This window comes from Ochotona curzoniae, unplaced genomic scaffold (assembly GCF_017591425.1).
Source record: "Ochotona curzoniae isolate NIBS_2020 unplaced genomic scaffold, NIBS_Ocur_1.0 scaffold_2587, whole genome shotgun sequence".
In the NCBI taxonomy this organism is placed as follows: Eukaryota; Metazoa; Chordata; class Mammalia; order Lagomorpha; family Ochotonidae; genus Ochotona; species Ochotona curzoniae.
This window is the reverse complement of record NW_024467096.1, coordinates 29,882,006-29,902,184: the sequence shown is the minus strand read 5'-3', so window position 1 is coordinate 29,902,184 and position 20,179 is coordinate 29,882,006. Positions and strand designations below refer to the sequence as shown.

The window sequence follows — 20,179 nt, the reverse complement described above, 5'->3', positions numbered from 1 at the left end:
GGAAAACCCTAACTGTAACTCTAACCCATCTGTTTTCCCTCATCTGTAGTTTTCGCAGATCATAGCGGGTCGATATATGAGAAGTGGAACAGCCAGGCCATTAAACAGGGCCTAATGGAATCCTGAGCATATTTAGCCTGTAATGCTAACCCTAACCCTAACTTGAACATTGACCCTAACCCAACTTTGTTGCCATTGTCTACAGCTTTCCCAGACCCCAGCAGGGCAAAATAGTGGAAGTGGAGCAGCCAGGCAATTAACCAGGGATTTATGGGACCCTGAGCATGTGTAAACCCTAATCCTAAACCTAACCCTAATCCTAACCCTAACACTATCCTACATTTGTGCCGTAATCTACATCATTTCCAGATGAAAACTGGGTGACATATGGGAAGTGGAACAGCCAAGCCATTAGCCAGGGCTAATATGAGACCCTGAGCACATGTAAGCCCTAACCCTAGACCTAATCCTACCCCAAAATCTAATTGTAATTCTAACCATAATCCTCACTCATCTTTATGACAACATCTTCTGTTTCTAGACCACAGCAGGGCAATATATGTGAAGTTGAGCAGCCAGGCCATTAATTGGGGATGTATGGAATCCTGAGTAAAAGTAAGCCCTAAAGCTAAATCTAACTGTAACCTAAAGCCTAAACATACCCTAACCCTAATGTTAACCCTAACCCATCTTTGCACCATCATATACAGCTTTCCAGGACTAACAACAGGGCGATATATGGGAAATGGAGAAATCAGGCAATTATGCAGGCCCTATATGGGACACAGAGCAAAGGTAAGCCCTAACCCTAAACCTAGCCCTAAATGTAACCCTGTAACTAACCTTAACCCTAAGCCTATCCTTACCCATCTTTCTTCCATCATCTAGAGCTTTCCCAAACAACAGCATAGCAATATATGGAAATTTAAGCAACCAGGCCTATAACCAGGGCCTATATGGTACGCTGAGCAAAAGTAAGTCCTAACATTAATATTAAACCTAGCCCTAACACTAAGCCTAACCCTAATCCATCTTTGTACCACCATGTGTGAATTATTCACCACAACAGGGTGATATATGGAAGTGGGGAATCCAGGCATTTAAGCAAGGCCTATATTACACCCTGAGCAAATGTAAGCTCTAACCTTCAACCTAACCCTAAGCCTAACCCTAACTCAAACCTTAACCCTAACCCATTTTAGTTGCCATCATCTACAGCTTTCGTAGATGACAGCAGGCCAATATATGGTAAGTTGAGTAGCCAGGCCATTAATCAGGACCTATATGGGACCCTGAGTAAATGTAAGCCCAAATCTTAACACTAACCCAAACCCCAAACCATCTTTGAGCTTTCCCAGACCACATAAAGGAGATTTCTGGGAAGTGGAGCAGCCAGTCCAATATCCAGGGCCTGTATGGAACCCTGAGCAAATGTAAGCCCTAACCCTAACCTTAACCTAACCATAACCATAATTCTAACCCATCTGTGTGCCATCATTTAGAGCATTTACACACACAGCAGGGTGATATATGGGCCTTTTAGCAGCCATGTTATTGCTCAGTGCATATATGGGACTCTGAACAAATGTAAGCCCGAACCCTAATACAAACCATAACCTTAAACTTAAGCCTAAGCTTAAGCCTAACCCTAACACTAACACATCTTTGTGCAATCACCGACACCTTACTCACCATAGCAAGGCGATATATGGGAAGTGGAGCAGCCAGGCCCTTACACAGGGTGTTTAAGAGAGGTTTAGCACATGTAAGACGTAAGTGTAACCCTAAACCTAACCCTAACTCATCTTTATGCCACCATCTGCAGGTTTCCAAACCACAGCATGGCAATATATGGGAAGATGAGCCACCAGGCCATTAACCAGGCCGTATGTGACCAAGAGCAAAGATAAGCCGTAACCCTAACTCTAACCCTAACCCAACTGGAAACTATAATGCTAAGGGAAATGAGCAAATCCCAAAAGGTTAGATACCACATGTTTGCCTTGATTTAACTTGTAATTTTTGTTTGGTTGTTGGTTATTTTTTGAACCTGTCATTGATACTGTCTCAATCCAGATGTTTCGAAGAATGGAACTTGCATTATTTTTAACATATTGTTTACCCAATACTATGTCAATTATTTCCATAATATTGTATATTGATACTGAGGTTTTGTTGGGGCTTTTAACTGACCGGATCTTTACTCTGTTAGCCCTATCTTCAGACCAGAGAAGGTCTCCCTAAGAGGCCACTGAACTTATCTGGACAATAAGATGCTGGACTTTATGCTAGGTATATGCTTGCAAGGAAGGAATCGCAACTGAACTTGAACTGTGGTTATGCAGCAAGGTGGAGGAATCCACCATGAGGGGAGGGGTGTGGGAGGGGTGGGGGGAATACCCAGTGCCTATAAAACTGTATCACATAATACAATGTTAATAACAATAAAAAAAAGAAAAAAAAGAAAAAAAAAGAGAGAGAGAGGTTCAGCACATGTAAGACGTAAGTGTAAACCTAAACCTAACCCTAACTCATCTTTATGCCACCATCTGCGGGTTTCCAAACCACAGCATGGCAATATATGGGAAGATGAGCCACCAGGCCATTAACCAGGCCCTTTGTGACCAAGAGCAAAGATAAACCGTAACCCTAACTCTAACCTTAACCCCAACCCTAACACTAACCCTAATCCTAAACCATCTTTGTGCCATCATTTACAGCTTTCCCAGACTTCAACAGGGCAATATATGGGAACTGGAGCAGCCAGGCTATTAACCAGGGCCCATATGGGACGATGAGCAAATGTAAGCCCCAACCCTAACCCTAACCCTAACACTAAACCCTATTTGTACCATCACCTGCAGCTTTCCCAGAACAATGCAGAGTGATATATATGAAGTGGAACAGCAAGTCCTTTAAGCAGGGCCTATATGGGACCCTGATAAAATGTAAGCCTAACCCTAAACCTAACCCGTCTTTGTGCTCTCATCTAAATTTTTTCCCACACCACAACAGGGTGATATATAGGAAGTGGATTTGCCATGCCTTTAGCCAGGGAGTATAAAGGGACCCTTTGCAAATGTAGCCCCTAAACCTATCCATAACTCTAAACCTAACTCTAAGGAAAACCAACCGTAACTCTAAACCATCTGTGTTCAATCATTTACAGTGTTCCCAGACCAAAGCAGGGACATACATGAGAAGTAGAAAAGCCAGGCCATTAACCAGGGCCTATATGGGAACCTGAGCAAATGTAGGCCCTAATACTAACCCGAACCCGAACTTCAATCCTAACCTATCTTTGTTGCCATCAACTACAGCTTTCCCAGACCACAGTAGGGCAAAATATAGAAAGTGGAGCACCTAGGCCCTTAACCAGGCGTTTATGGGACCCTGAGCAAATGTAGGCCCTAACCCTAGCACTAACACTAACCCTAACCATAATCCATCTTTGTGCCATCATCTACAGCTTTCCCAGTTCACAGCAGGGCAATATATGAGAGGCAGAGCAGCCAGGCCATTAACCAGGGACTTCATAGGATCCTGAGCACATGTAAGCCCTAACCCTAAACCGAACCCTAAACCGAACCCTAACACATCTTCGTACCTTCATCTATAGCTTTCCCAGACCACAGCAGGGCAAAATATGGTAAATGGAGAGGTCAAGCCATTAACCAGGGCCTATATAAGACACTGAGGTCATGCAAGCGATAATCCTAACCATCACCCTAACCCTACCTCAGACCCTAACCCTAGCCCTATTCCTACCTGTAACCCATGTATGTGCCATCATCTATAGCTTCCCCAGACGACAGCAGGATGATATATGGGAAGTGGAGCAGCCGGGCCATTAACCAGGGCCTATATAGGACCCTGAGCAAATGTAAGCCCCAACCTTAACCCTAACCCTAACCCATCTTTGTGCCACTATGTACAGCTTTCACAGACCAGAGCACAGCAATATATGGGAAGTGGAGCAGCCAGACCATTATCCTGGACCTATATGGGACCCTGAGCAAATTGTAAGCCTTACCCCAACCCTACCCCTAACTCTTATGCTAAGCCTAAGCCTAAGTCTAACCCTAACCCTAGCCCTAACCCATTTTTGTACTTTCATTTACAGCTTTCCCAGATCACAGCAGGGCAAAATATGGTCAATGGAGCAGCCAGGCCATTTACTAGTGTGGGGAGCCGTGCAGTTGGGTCGGATGGCATGGGTGTGTGATGAACACCGCTCCTCAGTTAGCAAGGCTGCGAGGAGTTTCTAGCTGCGTGGCAAGGCCCGGCAGAATGTCTCTGGTCACCTCATTGCTGCCTCACCCATTGTATGGAACTCAATCACCTCTCTGATATTTCATAAAATTCTTCCGAGGGTGTTGTTGTTGTTTTTCTGCTATGTGAAGTGATTCCTGTAACTGATATGACACCTCAAATTGATCTATCATGTTATGATAAAAACACCTGTAGTAACGTAAGGCTATGACACACAGTTAAAAGTATACAATAATACAATTGAGCCCACTATGTTTCCAAACATCCTGCTATGTGCCCACTTTTGTTCTAAAGTTTGCCCTAGTGTAAGTAATGTTTTCTTTAATAAATGGCTTGATAATATCTTGCAACAGATGGCAATCATGGAGGTACAAAGAGTTTGTTTACCATGCACCTCGAACTGTTACAACACATGATATGACGCATTTTAGTTTCTTACCACAGAAAACAAAAGTATATGGGGCATCTTTTATAAGGAAATAAATGTGAACCCCGTCAAATTGGCTTAAAATCTCAATCTTATATTGGCACTTATATTTAGGGAAAGAAAACAGTTTATAAAAATCTTTATCTTATATTGGCACTTATATTTAGAGAAAGAAAATAGTTTAAAGGAAGTTTCTTGTAAGAGGCCCTCTGTTTGTAGATTAGCTGAATTGCCTTGATCCCTTTCACTGCCCTTTAACAAAAGAATAAAAAACAATTGAATCAGCACTAGGTGACGGTGACCGTAATTAATGCATGATTTGATTATAAGATTTAGCAAAGAATCTATGTTATATGCTTTTATAAAATCCTTTTACTTATGATCTTTTAATTCTGTATTCTTAATATTTTAATCAATATTAGTTTGTGTTTAGTAAAAGTTGATTTTGAGTATAAGTAAACTACTTGTCACTATGTAACTGCATGCGCTGCCAACCGTGGAGTTCCTGGCTTCAGCCAGGTGATTGCAGGTTTCAATGAGTGATGGTTTGTTAAGAATGTTTTCTTTGAAATAGAAAAATATTTTTTAGGATTGCTTCTTGCATTTTCATAACCATGATGTAATGAAAAATGAAACAATTGGATGTTGTGAAAAAACTTGTGATGATTTATGTATAAATAAAGAAGGCAACTTTTCTGAGTTGTCCATTATGAGCATCAAGTCATAGTGGTCCGTGTCTTACCTCTTCCTATCATCTCGCCGATCCACGCATCCTTTGCAAGCTCTCAGTCAGCTGGAGCTGGTCTCCGGCATACTAGTGCATATATAGAACACTGAGCAAATGTAAGCCCTATCCCTAACCCTGACTCGTCAAATATATGGTCTAGTCCTAATTCTAACCCTAATCCTAGCAAATGTAAAGTCTAACTCTAACGCTAACCCTATAGCTTAGTGTTACTTTGACATGGGTTCAACCCCAATGTCTTCACATTTAAAATACTTTTGCATGTAAAAAGTCAGTTTAAGTCATTGTAGTAAGAATCAAATCAAATGACATTTAGTGTTAGAGTATTTCCAGATCAAATTGAATAATAAGCTAATGATCCACATAGCTGCCAAGAAAACAAAATTAGTTGGAATTTGTACTCACAATACATCCCTTGATTTATTATGCATGCTGTGATGAGAGATACCCTTTCTTTTACTGTGCAGTATGAGGAGTTCACCTGTCACACTAGAACGTGAATCTGCGGTGGTGAACTCAGGTGATTCATCAGGGGGTACACTAGGTGGGTTTACATTGTTGAGGAAGAGAGAGGAAATTAGAGACAGAGACAGAGAGGGAGAGAGAATATATGTGACCTGTTAGGTTGCCTGTCAAAGAAATAAAGCTAAGATTATTTGCATAGTTAAGTAGAATACCCACCTATAGTGTCAAGGTGTGACTTTAAAGTTAGTTATCAATGGCAATAATTGACATGTACAGTGAATGTGTTATTTGACTTTTATTTTTGATTGTAATGTGATATATTTCTGCTCTTTGTTCTGGCAGACATACTAATTTATGTTACCAGAAAAGCTTGATGTAGAAATAAAAGCCAGGAACCAGTTGCTGACAGAAAAGTTTATTCACAAAGGGATCAGGTGAGCAGGGAAGGATGGGGAAGCACCTCTAGAGAGAAAGCTGGGATGTGAGGTGCTTCTTGAAAAGGGGAGGGAGAGAGAGACACCAAAGTTTTAAGGGAGAGTCTTGGGCTTTTAAACTGTCTCTGGCCCCTTGTGGGGCGGGAAACCACAGGTAAGATGTTCCCCATTGCTGGTCTTTTAACTAGTTAGGAAATGGGTGGACAATGCTTATACCACCTCCTGAAGGTGTGGCCAAGATTCAAGCAGACCCAGATGGTATCAAGTTAGTTATAAATTAATGTCAAACACTTCTTTGATTATTAATGAGAACCAAGAACATGTTTCCCTTTTGATTTGCATGTTTTTCTTTAGTATTATTTTCATTTCACATCTCAAGCTGAGTCTACCAGAGTACAATAGCCCCTGGGGAGCCGTAGTGAAAAGCAGGGGCATAGGATCCAGCTGTGGTTGGTGAGGTTTTGGGGTTAACAAGTTTCAAGTGTTTCTAAAGAGTTACATCATTGATATCCAAGCTTATCAACTTCTGCAGGTACAAGACTGTGTGTGGGAGGGTCTGAGCAGGGACATCTAGCTCAAATGGGTTCCTCTGCCATGTGCAGTCTGATGGCATGAGCAGAGCCACCAATTAACAAGGATTTAAATGCACAAAGACTAAGGACAACTGGGGAGTCGCAAAGATCTTGCAGCTGTTTCCTTAATAACAATATTTGTCAATACTATGGCACACACCGATGATAAAAACCTATGATAACTCACTGAGGTTCTTTATTTTGTTGCTCAGTCATGCCTCAGAATTTAGCTATGCCCCATTGTAATTTGGGAGAGCATAATATCAAATGCTGAATGTCAATCAATACCCCAACCGCTTTAATAATTCCATAGATCTATGCAGGGAAATTACTTTTGCTAATGTAACACCTAATTTATTTCTTGTAAACTATTACTATGCAAATCTGAAAGTAAAAGTGAATTTTTTTCTGGGAATTAAGATGTGTTTTGTCTTCTTGGTGATGTTTTTATTGTGGATATTCCAATGGGCACTAATTGCTCTATTTCTGCATCACTAATTTGACACTTTGTTGCTGAGCCAGGTTTGTTTGTTATCTTGAAGCTTGTCACCATAATCTTTATGGAAGCACAGACTATTCCACTGCTGGAGTAAGCAAGGCCATCTAGAGACCACAAGATGGAGGCTTCCTGTGACTTCTAGGAGAAATTGATTACTTCTCTGCTCCAAAACTGCTACTGCAGAGTGACTTGAATGTGACACAATTTGTTAAATAATATTTAGTAATCTATGATGTGTCACATAAGGAAACCTTCAGATGAATGAGCAAGGCACCCTCCAGGATATAACAGTTTATAAATGGAAAACTACTTGAAGGCAAACAAAAATGATATTACAGAAAAGGGGAGCTAATAGAAGGGCAATACCTCTTTGAATATTATTCATTTCTTTTAACTGAAATGCAGAGAAAGAGAACAGGCAGACAGAGGTCTGTCATCCACCATTTCATTACCTGTATTCCCACAGTCATTGAGGCTCGGTTAGTCTGAAGCTAAGAACCAAGTTCTCAAGCAGAGATACCCACAGGTGACCAACAATCCAACTACTTCATTCATCACCCTGCTCCCCACGGTACACATCTGCAGTGACTTAGAAACAGGGGCAGAGCTCAGACCCAAAGTAGACATTCCAACATAGGATGTGAGCATCGCAAGCCACATTTTAACTGCTGAATCCAATGCCTGCCCTTAAGAACAGCTATTCCATAGACTTCTACATAAAAAAAAAAAAAATGTCATGGGAGATGAGCTTCACATCTTCTTCATTTCTTGAAGAATGTCTTCCCACTGGGGACCCAGGCACTGTAGCCTAGTGGCTAATGTCGTTGCCTTGCATGTACCAGGATCCCATATGGGCACCGGTTTGTGTCTTGCCTGCTCTACCTCCCATCCAGCTAATTGCTTGTGACCTAGGAAAGTAGCTGAGGACAGCCCAAGGCTTTTGGACCTTGTACACATGTGGGAGAACCAGAGGAAAAGCTCCTGGCCCCTGGCTCCTGTCTTTGGATTGACTCAGCTCCAGCCATTACATCCAGTGAGGGAGTGAGCCAGCAGTTGAAAGATCTTTGTCACTCCTCTCTGTATATCTGCCTTATCAATAAAAATAAATCTTTCAAAAATATTGATTATAGAAAATATGGTTTCAAAACACTACTTAAAGAGGCTTGCTGTAAAAAAACTAAAATTTTTCAATAATGTTTGTACCAAAATGAGTTCACCTTTCAATATTTATGTATTTATGTATTTTATTTATTTGAAATGTGTGGAGATAGAGGTTGGAAAGAGAGAGAGGGAGGGAGAGAGAGACACACAGAAAGAGACCTTCTATCTACTTGTTTAACTCTCTAATGACTATAATAGCCATGGCTGCTCCAGGAACCAGGAAGCCCATCTGGGTTTCCCACGTGGCCAGAAGAGTTGCATACACTTGGATCATCTTCAGTTTCTTTCTCTTTTTTAATATATATGTATTTATATGTACATATGAAACAGCTGTGTCTCAAAGATGCCTAGTCATATGACAACTGATCCCTTAGGAACCCCCAGTCTAGGTCACAGTGATGGTCAGACAGTGGTTGAGTATGACTCCCGCCTTGCCTGGGGCCATTCCTTTGCAATCCCATGGTTGCTTCCTCTGGGCTCCAGCACACTGTCTTCTGTTTCACTCTCACTACCATCTGCCCTGGCAGGGTCCAAGGACATCGGGCCAGACTTTCTCATGATTGAGCTCTGCTATCTGATCTTTCAGTTCCCTGTTTGCACTTTGCTTCACTTAACTGAGTAAGCAGTCCTTTGTTCTGCGCAGAGAGGCTGATCACCTCTTGCTCTGCTCTGTGAAGATGGTTACTATTGATCTGGTTCTGTGTTTCCATTTCCACCATTCTTTGTTTTATTTCTCATATTTCTGCTTGTGTTTCAGCTTGCCAAAGTCTAATGGTCATTAGTTCATCTTGTAACTCATTCACAGCATTTTTCTTAGGTGGCTCTTTCTATCTCCCAGTAGTACCAGCTAAGTGGCACTGCCAGTGTTCCTCTAAATCCTTGACTTGCTGTCTGAGTTCTTTCAAACCCATGATAGCTTCTGCTTCTCTCAGTTTCACAGCAATGAGTTCTTCCTGAAGCCTTGCAATGTTATTTTCATCAGGAAGAGAGTTGTTCCTCTTCTCTATGTCCGGGACTTTATCTTGCATCTCCTTCAGGGCACACTGGGACTCGGCCTCACTCATTTGGGCCTGGACTAGCTCCTTCTCTAGCTGCAGCACAAAATCTTCATTGTAGTTGGAACTGCATTTATGTTTTTCTAATGTTTCAATACGCTGTTTTAAAAGTCTATTTTCTGTGTGTAACCTTTAATTTCAACTTGCTCTTCCATTTCTTCAGTTTTTATTGTATTATATTCAAGCTTTTTCTTTCTTTTTTTGAGTTGTATTTGACTTGATAAGCTGGTTGGATTAGTTTATCTGGACCACCATCAAACTGATGTGGAATGACCCTCCGAAAGTGCTGTAACATTAGTTCTTACTGATTCATTTGAAGAAGCGCTAACCCTACTCGAAAGACTATGTCTAAACCCTCAGACATAAAGATATCAAATATCCTTGTTGCAACTAGTAATGGAAAAGTGGTAAGAAAGATGGTCAGAAACCAGGATGATGCATACATTGAGGTATGAAAACTCTGAGATTGGAAATGTATGAAGAGTTCTGGAAGATGCTCCTGTATCATGCGTTCAAATTGGTACATACAAAGGTCCATACTCGCCATACTTAGTTTAAAAAGTTCACAAAGTCTATAGTCTTGCATTAACTTAAAAAATACACAGAAAGCTTCTTCTTCTGGTATTTGCATAAGCAACAGCCCAACTGTAAAAGCACTTCCTTGACAGTAACAACTTCACAATCCACCAAAGAATATGCCTTCATTACATTAAACAAAACCTCCTGTCTAAGGCTATCTTTTTCCTTGAAAAAATGTGTTAAGGATAAGTTCTAGCAATATCCCTTCGGATCAATTTTTCACAAGCTGAGGTCATTTTCAGGAGTTCTGAATTGGCATGCTTTGTGCACTGCATAAAAGTTGCCAAACTATTGCTCTAAAGTGGTGGGATATTCCTTTACGAACAAGTTCCTTAACTTGCTTTTCCTTCCTTTTAGCACATCTTCCCACTCATTAACAATTCTTCCCCAAAGAATTCAAGAGTCTTCCTCAAGGTGGCTGAGGTTGCTAGAGGCTGATGAACTGGACACAAGAGAGGAGCCACTGTTTCTTCTTGACCCATTTACAGATCTTAAAGACTCACTGTCTATTTCTAACAACCTGTTTTGTTCCTTCAGCTTAGCCAGGAGTTCCAAGTCGTCTAGACTCAGCTGGGAAGGTGAAGATGGCGAAAGACAGTGTGTTGACAGTGTGGTAGAGGAGGATGTAGTGTGTAATGAAGCCGATGGACTTGCCACCTGACTGGCTATCTGACTGACAGTATGCATTACATTGTTCTTCACCCATGAGAGTAGAACTCAGCTTTTCTGCAACCTTGTCTGTGGCCACCTTGGAAACGCTGGGTAGACTTCGCTGTAAACATTAACTTCCCATGTAGTTGGCAGCCGCGCCGTGTCTCAGCGCCACTCCAGGCTCCCTCGGGCTGTCCTCTCCCGGGTCCTTCGGGTGCAGCGCGCTGGCTCGGGGTGGGTGGGAGCGCTTAGGAGCGCCTCCTTGATCCTCAGCCGGTTTTCGGGGAGCTGCTGCCTTGGTCACCACCTCCGGAGTCTCCTCTGGTGCCCACTATCCGCGGGTTTCCCCTGGGTCCGGCTGGACCACCTTCAGGAAAGCCCAAGGCACAGGCACGGCAAGACCTTTAAAGAGACCCAGCCGCCTCTACCGCATAATGGGTGCGCAGGTTAGGGGCCAGCGGAGCTGACCAAGAGAAAAAAAAAAAAAAAAAAGAAACAAAAAAATAATAAAATAATATATATTTTTTAAATTAAAAAAAAAAATGCCATCTTCAGTTTCTTTCCAGGCACACTAACAGGAAGCGGGTTTGTAAGTTAAGCAGCCAAGACTTCAATGTGTGTTGCCGTCATCCCAGGTTCTGTGTCACACAGCTGGGTCACACACTTAGACTTTAATTCCTTTTTATCACAAACATTTTAAATACATTTATAAAAAAAGAATAAAATATGCTCCATGAAAAGATTAAACAAAAAAATATGGTGTCACAAGATTATTCTTTGACAAAATAAAGTCCAAAAATTAGCAAGCAATTGATGACAAAGCCACCAAATTATAAACACAGAGATAACAGGAAGTACAGCCCTGTTTATACAAAGCAAAGCTCCTGAGGTGCTACGATTTGGGCATTTATTTAAAAGTTAAATGTTCCCATAGTCCATCTGAGGAAGATTGGATCCTCACAGTGCTGAGTTATTGGGACCAATAGTGTATGGGCTTAATCCAATTATGGTGTTCTCCATGAGGAGAGCTGGGAGATTATTGGATCTGATGGAACTATACAGGTGGCACATACATGTTGACCATGAGGACATGCACAGTCCATGCCTTACTGTGTCATATTCCTTGAACTTCAAAATTCTGACAACAAGATTATCATTTATTCCCAGAGGCAAAACAAATGGGTTCAGCCCAGTTAGATTGTGGAATCCCCAGAATCACAAGCCAAAACAAATCTTGCTCCTTTTTTTAAAAAATGTGACTAATATGTAAAAATTGAAGGCAGAAATAGCAAATTGAAACTGTAATGAAATATTACATTTGATCCAATAGACTAGATGTTCTAAAAAAAGAAAAAAACAGCTAGCACTTTCAACTTTTGTTATCATACTGAATGTTATAGCTGTACACTTTTAGCCCCTAGTATTCAACAGGACCTTTTACACAAAACAGTTGTCTAAGTAGGACCCAGCATGGTGGCGCAATGGTAAGGTCCTCACCTTGCACGCCCGGGATCCCATATGGGCGCCAGTTCTAATCCCGGTGGCCCTGCTTCCCATCCAGCTCCCTGCTTGTGGCCCAGGAAAGCAGTCGAGGATGGCCCAAGTCTTTGGGACCCTGCACCTGTGTGGGATACCCTGAAGAAATTCCTGTCTCCTAGCTTCGGATCAGCATAGCATCGGCCATTGCGCTCACTTGAGGAGTGAATCATTGGACGGAAGATCTTCCTCTCTGTCTCCCCTCTCTGTATATCCACCTTTCCAATAAAAATAAATCCTAAAAAAAAAAAAAAAAAAAAAAAAAAAAAAAAAAAAAAAAAACAGTTGTCTAAGTAAAGGAAAGTCACTCAAATTGGGAAGTAAAAATAAAATTATCTGTATTTATACAGAGCATGGTATTCTAGGCTGAAAACTATAAATAATGTAAAACAAAAAGCTGACAAGTAAGCTCATCAAAGATTCAGAATATAAAAGGAACACAAAACCCAGACATTTTTACGTGATTTTAGTAAGAAATCTGAACCGTCAATTAAAAATAGACACGTTGCAAATTTAACAATAAAATCCTTCAGAACGAATACTGTACAAGAAATGAATGGCTTATCATGCTAAATATGCAAAGCGTTGTTTGAAAACAAGCAACAGGGTTGTCACGTTGATAGAGCAGATAGGAACTGCTTGCAACATTGGCCTGCCACATGGGTACAGGTTCATGTCCTCAGCTGCTACGCTTGCAAGCAGGCTACCTGATTAGGATGACTCAAATGCTAGGGCTCCTGCACTCATATGAAAAACCTGTATGGAGATCCTGTCTCCTGGCCTCAACTTGTCCCAATCTAGACCAGTGCAGCCATCTGGGGAGCAAACAACTAGATGGAAGAAATACCTCTCAGTATCTCCCTTGATACTTACAGTTGTTTGCAGAAAAATAAATACATCTTAAAGATCAAAGAAATAGAAAGTCACCTATGTTCGTGGATTGAAAAACATACTACTCTTAGCCATTTATAAATTAATCTGTATCAAATATGCAGAATTAGAAAATATCTTAATTTCATATACAAACTTCGGAAACAGCACTAGATATTCATAATTGTTTTGAAAATAAACAATCAAAAAAGATGCACCTTTTCTGGTTTCAAAATGTAAAGCCACAATGATTAAACCCATGCCATCCATGAATGAAGTACACATATTACTCAGAATGCAAGGGTCAGGGAGATATTCGCATAATCATAATACATGAATTTTCAATAATATGTCAAGACCATTCAATAGAAAAAAGTATATTATTTTCAACATATAATGCTGAAGAAACTGGGTATCTATGAAAACTATGAATCTGAACCTTTATCTCAGAATATAATTAAGTCAGGATTTATCTAAATTTAAGAGTTTAAACTGTAACATTCTTAGAAGAAAATACAGGTGAATATCTTCATAACCTTGGATTAAATGAAAAATTCTTGAACCTAAAAGCATAGGATGAGAAAAGTAAAGAAAAAATAATTCTGATTTCATCAGAATTGAAACATATATAAATCCCTTGTATCTAAAGGCCACCATGAAGAGTGAAAAAAAAATAGAATAAGAATTTTGAGTTATGTATATGAAAAAGGATGACTCTCTAGAATATTTGATTGATTTTTAGTTCTCAATGACAACCACAGCAACAAAAATCTCAATTAAAAATCAGCAATGGGCTTGTGTTTTCGCCTGGTGCTCATTAAACACGTGCAAAGGTATTCAACATCCTTATTTATTAAGTAAAGTGCAAAACCACCGTGAGATACACTTAACACTAATTAGGATAGCTATTGCAAAAGCACAACAAAAGGTTAGGAAATACAGAGACGGGGTTTGAGTAGCTAATGGGAATGTAAAATAAAGCAATTGACATAAAAATTAAAAGAAAATATTCAGTAGATAATCAAAATAGATAATTCCACAGATAATCAAATGTGATATATACACACATAATGAGATATTGTATAGAGTCTAGTCCTGAAACATTGTAATTTTTGATGCATGCTATAATATAGAGGGGCTTGAAAAAGCATGGCAAAAATTAATTGAAAAATGGACACAGGGTGCTCAATTCCATTTACATTTATTATATGGGCAAGCATGCATACAGAGATAAAAAGTAAAATAGTGGTGATTCAATACTGCAGGAAGGACAGTGAGTTAGAGTTTAACAAGTAGACTATTGTTTTGAATAATGAAAACTCAAGGTGGAATAATGAACCTTGCGTTTTCATGATTCAACGATAACAGAAAATTTGACTGTTCTCAAAATCACTAAACCATAAAAAGTTAAAATGGTAAAATGGTAACTTATGTATATGGACCCCTGCTTAAGTATAGGAAAAACTGAAATTGCTAGACTGGTAAAGAAGACTTACAGAATTTCCTGCAGAATCAATTAATATAAGTAAGGACAATGAATTTGAGTTTAGAACCTTAATTGTAAATTGCTTAAATGGTGCCTTTATATCTAATACTCATTCCACTGTCTGCAGCAAAACTCAACTTTTTCCTAAAATTGAGTTAAATGCTACAAACACTATTCGTTCCTAATTCATCCTGCAAGGAGCAATTTAACTGATTTTCCCTCACAGGGCCATAGTCATCTCTGTGCACATGAATTATTCATTCTTTTTTTTAAGATTTATTTATTTTTATTGGAAAGGCAGATATACAGAGAAAAGGAGAGGCAGTGAGAAAGATCTGTCCGATGATTCACTCCCCAACTGAGCGCAATGGCTGATGCTATGCCGAGCCAAAGCCAGGAACCAGGAACTTTTTCCAGGCCTCCCACGGGTGCCGGGTCCCAAGGCTTTGGGCCGTGCTCAACTGCTTTCCCAGGCCTCAAGCAGGGAGCTGAATGGAAAGTGGAGCTGCCAGGATTAGAACCAGCGCCCATATGGGATCCTGGCATATTCAAAGCGAGGACTTTAGCCATTAGGCCACGCCGCCGGGCCCTATTCATTCATTTTTAACAACACTTCCAAACGCCTGTTCTTTTCTTAAGCATCTAGTGAGTTTAAGGTACCAATAAGTCTTCTCACTGAAGAGGCTTAAAGATGTGTCAACTTCAAATACATCCAGTGGATGTATTTTTTCATATGTATTTATTCTACATGCAGCAACTTGTAAAAATTATTTTGGAGAGATGTCATCTCAAAATCAAAGTATGAGATTGGCCTTAATCACCAGGGTAACTGGGGTGTGATGGATCTGAAGAAGGAAGCCTTCTGCAGTACCCCTTCTGTTGTAATTAGCTACTGCATTTTCTTTTTTTTTTTCTTTTTCTTTTTTTCCTTTTTTTTATTGTTAATAACATTGTGTTATGTGATACAATTTTATGGGTACTGGGATCCCCCCCATCCCTCCCACAACCCTACCCTCATGGTGGATTCCTCCACCTTGCTGCATAATCACAGTTGAAGTTCAATTGAGATTCATTCATAGCTACTGCATTTTCTAAACACAACTTTTTGTGTAATACCTAGAGTTTATTACGGTAGACTCGAGATTAATTTGTCCTGTTTCCTATTTTGTGTAAAAATTACAAAGCAGCATGCTTTTGCCATTTTTGTGGGCTTCATTCTCTTGTAAACATCTCCATGTACATATGAATACAGTACACCTGTATATGCTTTTGTTCAGTCCATCAGTTTTTGTAGTCATTCTGGCCCCAGATCGTGTCAGTGAGCCACATGCCATTTAAAGCATGCAGGGAAGAGGAGGAGGCACTGGGACACAGTAACAGAATCCACGGAATGGAACACCTGCATCCCTTATGGGAGCGCCTAGTTTGATCCCTGATAATTCAGCACTTTCAACAATTGATGGCATGAATATCTAGGTGCTTGCACACATATGGAAGAATAAGACAGTTTTTCCTGCCTTCTGGCTTCAGAAACACCCTGCAAGATCTAGGCGTAGGCCCTGACTTTGTAAATAGAACACCAAAAGCAATAGCAATCCAGACCAAAAGAAGCAAATGGGATTACATCAAACTAAGAAGCTTCTGTACAGCAAAGAAAACAATTAACAAAGTAAAAAAGTAACCTGCAGAATGGGAGAAGAGCTTTGCACACTATATAGGTGATAGGGGGCCAATCTCCAGAATATACAAAGATCTCCAGAACAACCAAAACACCAAAACAAACAAAAAAAGACTCAAAAAATGGGCACGAAAAATGGGCAGACATTTCACAAAAGAACAAACCCAAATGGCAAACAACCATATGAAAAAAATGTTTAAGCTCCCTGGCAATAAGGGAAATTCAAATTAAGACATCAATGAGGTAGCACCTAATGCAAGTAAGGATGGCACACATACAAACCAGCAACACTTGCTGGCGAGGATGTGGGGAAAACAGAACCCTACTCCACTGTTGGTGGGACTGCAGGTTGGTAGACCCTCTATGGAAATCAGAATGGAGAACACTCAAACAACTTAAAATCTACATACCATATGATCCAGCAATAGCACTCCTAGGAATACATCCAAAGCACCTGTTTCACAAGAAGCCAGCATGCACCCCTATGTTCATGGCAGCACAATCAATAATTGCAAAAGTTTGGCAGCAAACAAAATGTCCATCAACAGAAAACTGACTAAGAAAGCTATGGTTCATCTACTCCATGGAATACTACTCAGCAATCAAAAAATGCAGTTATTTGCGGCCAAATGGGCCCAAATGGAAACCATCATGCTAAGGGAAATGAGCCAATCCCAAAAGCCTAGATACCACGTGTTTGCCTTAATTTAAGATGAAATTATGTCAATCCAAAAAATAGTACCTGTAGTTTGTAATATTATTTCAACCTCAAACAGCCTGTATCACATACAATAAGATATTGTGATGTAACCAATGAACCAACAATCAATGTGAGTCAGACTGCTTATGCTCTACATCAAAGAACTATAAAACCTAATATACTTTTAAGACCCTATGTTATTCCATAACGGGTCAGGAGAGCAGAGAAATCTTCCACCTCCTAAGAAGGTGTGAGGAAGACGTGAAGTATAATTTATCAGGAACATAACAGGTAACTTTAGACAACAGACTCGAATCAAGGCTGGACATTGACAAAACTATAAAGGGAATCAAGAGTGACCCTGACAATCTCTTGACAGGAGGTCATGAAAACAGAACAGGAGGGGACCCTCAAAGTGGAGCAGGCGGACAGGAGGAGGCTTGTAAACCAATCCTGGAGACTCCCAGATCCTCACCAAGGACTATCAGCATGGACACCAACACCTGTGTCCCAAAAGCCAAGGAAACCATGGGGAATTGGAGTGCCCTCACAGGCTGAGAACTCTGAGGAAGTCTATTTCCTACCAGATCTCCCACATAGAATGGAAGAAGCCCAAATTCTTCCTCACAGTATCTAATGTCATCAGAATAACAGCCGGGAGTCCTGAAAAGTCCTCAGAAACCAAAGAAGCCTCTTTCTGATCCCAGGAGGGGAGCTATATCTGGTCCTTACTTAGTTCTAACTTTGAATCCCTACCCTCTCTTGCAATGACCAAAAGGTCCCCTCTTACCCCCCACAAAAAATTTCACATTAGATAGACAGAGACTGATACAAAAAGCTTAGAACAGACAACATGTCAGCTTGGACTCACATATACCTAACTACAGAGGTCACAAAGATTAGTTACCCCTAACCAGGGAGGTGAAGATTTCTCTGCACACTGCACCTCTATTGTTACCAAATACCTTGTTAGAGTTATAAGCCTGTTTGGACTTTCCTAAAACTCTCCAAGTTCAGTTAAATCATGCCTCAATACTACAAGCTCTTAAATATACAATGAAAATAGGCCCAAGATGGCTGAAACAGTGCCTTATAACCATTTTAAAATGTATAGCAGCTGGATGTGTATAAACTAAAAAAAGGAATGTTAATGAAGTAGTCACAGGTTGTCGTTAAGAACTAGCATCTTCTAACATATCGGTCATTTAAAATCATGTTAATTAACCCCTTAATCATGTAAACAGTTGTTAATACTATGTGGTGGCTTTTCATTGGATGAGATAATACTCTGCAAGCTCTGCTTTCAGACCAGAGAAGGTCACAGCAAGAATCTGGTGAATCTGGACAATAACAGGCTGGACTCTATACATGGTACATGCTGGCAATGGAAGAATCAAGACTTGATTTGAACTGTAACACTGCAACTAGGTGGAGGATTCCACCATGGGGGGAAAAAAGGTGGAGGGGTTGGAGGAACCCCAGAGACTATGAAACTGTGTTATAAAATGAAATTTAAGAAAGAAAAAAAAAAAGAAAACAATTGCTCTGGAACCACATACTGTTCAATGTGCATGTGACACCTAGGGATCTCAATGTGTTGGTGTATGTCATAGTACCAAGGGAGAACAGCTCTTCCAGTGCAAAAACCACTCAATTTGGGGCATTAACTTCACATACCTTCAGGTTTACAAACAGCTCATCAGGAAGCCCTTTTTGGTTAATTCTCGTCTAACACCAGTTGAGCCCAGTATAAAGAAATCAAGCAAGTTAACCAACACACACAAAAGAAGGATGCAGATACTCACTCAGTGCCCTAAGAACTCCATATCCAGAGAGAAGTTCAGTGCCCAAGCCATTTTCAGCTACCACTGAAAACAACTGCTCTGGCATCACATACAGATGAAAGTACATTTGACACTAGGGCATCTCATTGTATTGGTGAATGGTATAGTACTGACAGAACAGAACAGCTCTTCCAGTGCCAGAACTACTCCATTAGGGTTATTCACATACCATTAGGCTTACAAATAGCTCTCCATGAAACCCTGTTTGTAACTTGTCCTCTACCATTGAACCCTGAATGATGAAATTAAGCATGTTGAGCTCCGCACACAAAACAAGGAAGGAGATTCTCACTCAATGCACTACAAACTCCACATCCAGAGAGAAGTTCTATGCCCAAGCCATTTTCAGCTACCATTGGAAACAACTTTTCTGGCACCACATAGTGCTAAATGTGCATGTGAGTCCAAAGGAACTCAATGTGTTGGTGAATGGTATCATCCCGAAGGAACAGCACAGGAATTCCAGTGCCAAAACTACTCCCTTCCCTTGTTGCTTACCTTCACATACCATTAGGTTTACAAGCAACTTTCAATGACAACCTATACTACCACATCTACTTTAATGCAAATATAGCCTGAAGCAATGCAATCAAGCATGTTTAGTGACACACAAATAAACAAGGATGTAGATTCTCAGTCAACACTCTAAGAACTCCACATCCTGGATAAGTTCAGCATCCAATTCATTTTCAGCTACCATTGAAAACAACTGCTCTGGGACCACATTCTCTTGAATGTGCATATGACACCAAGGCATCTCAGCGTGTTGGTGAGTGGAATGGTACGTATGAAGCAGAACAGCTCTTCCAGGGCCAAAATGACTCCATTGGGATCATTAACTTCATATACCATCAGGCTTAAAGAGCTGACCAGGAATCCCTGCTCCTATTTTTTCTTTTTTAATATAGTTATATTTTAAGTTTGAATAATGCAGTACAATTTTGTATAGCCTGGGATTCCCCCACAAACTTCCACTCTCATCAGATTTTTCCTATTTTTTTACAATAGTGTAGTCCATCATAAGGATCATAATTCTATCACTCTTTTATTTAAGTGTAACCTGACATTGTTGGTACAGACAATGTCAGACTAACCAACTTCACATTGTATATACATGTCCAACAGTTTCATTGGGAATCCATCTTTCATCTGGATGTAGGGAAGCATGTTCCATTATAACCCCACGTCTGTATATGATAGACCCC

General features: G+C 40.3%; 1 pseudogene; it reads right to left on the bottom strand.

The window, feature by feature from the left end:
* Positions 1-9,129: 9,129 nt before the first annotated feature.
* The window catches only part of LOC121171124, a 34,856-nt pseudogene continuing 23,806 nt past the window's right edge, over positions 9,130-20,179 (bottom strand).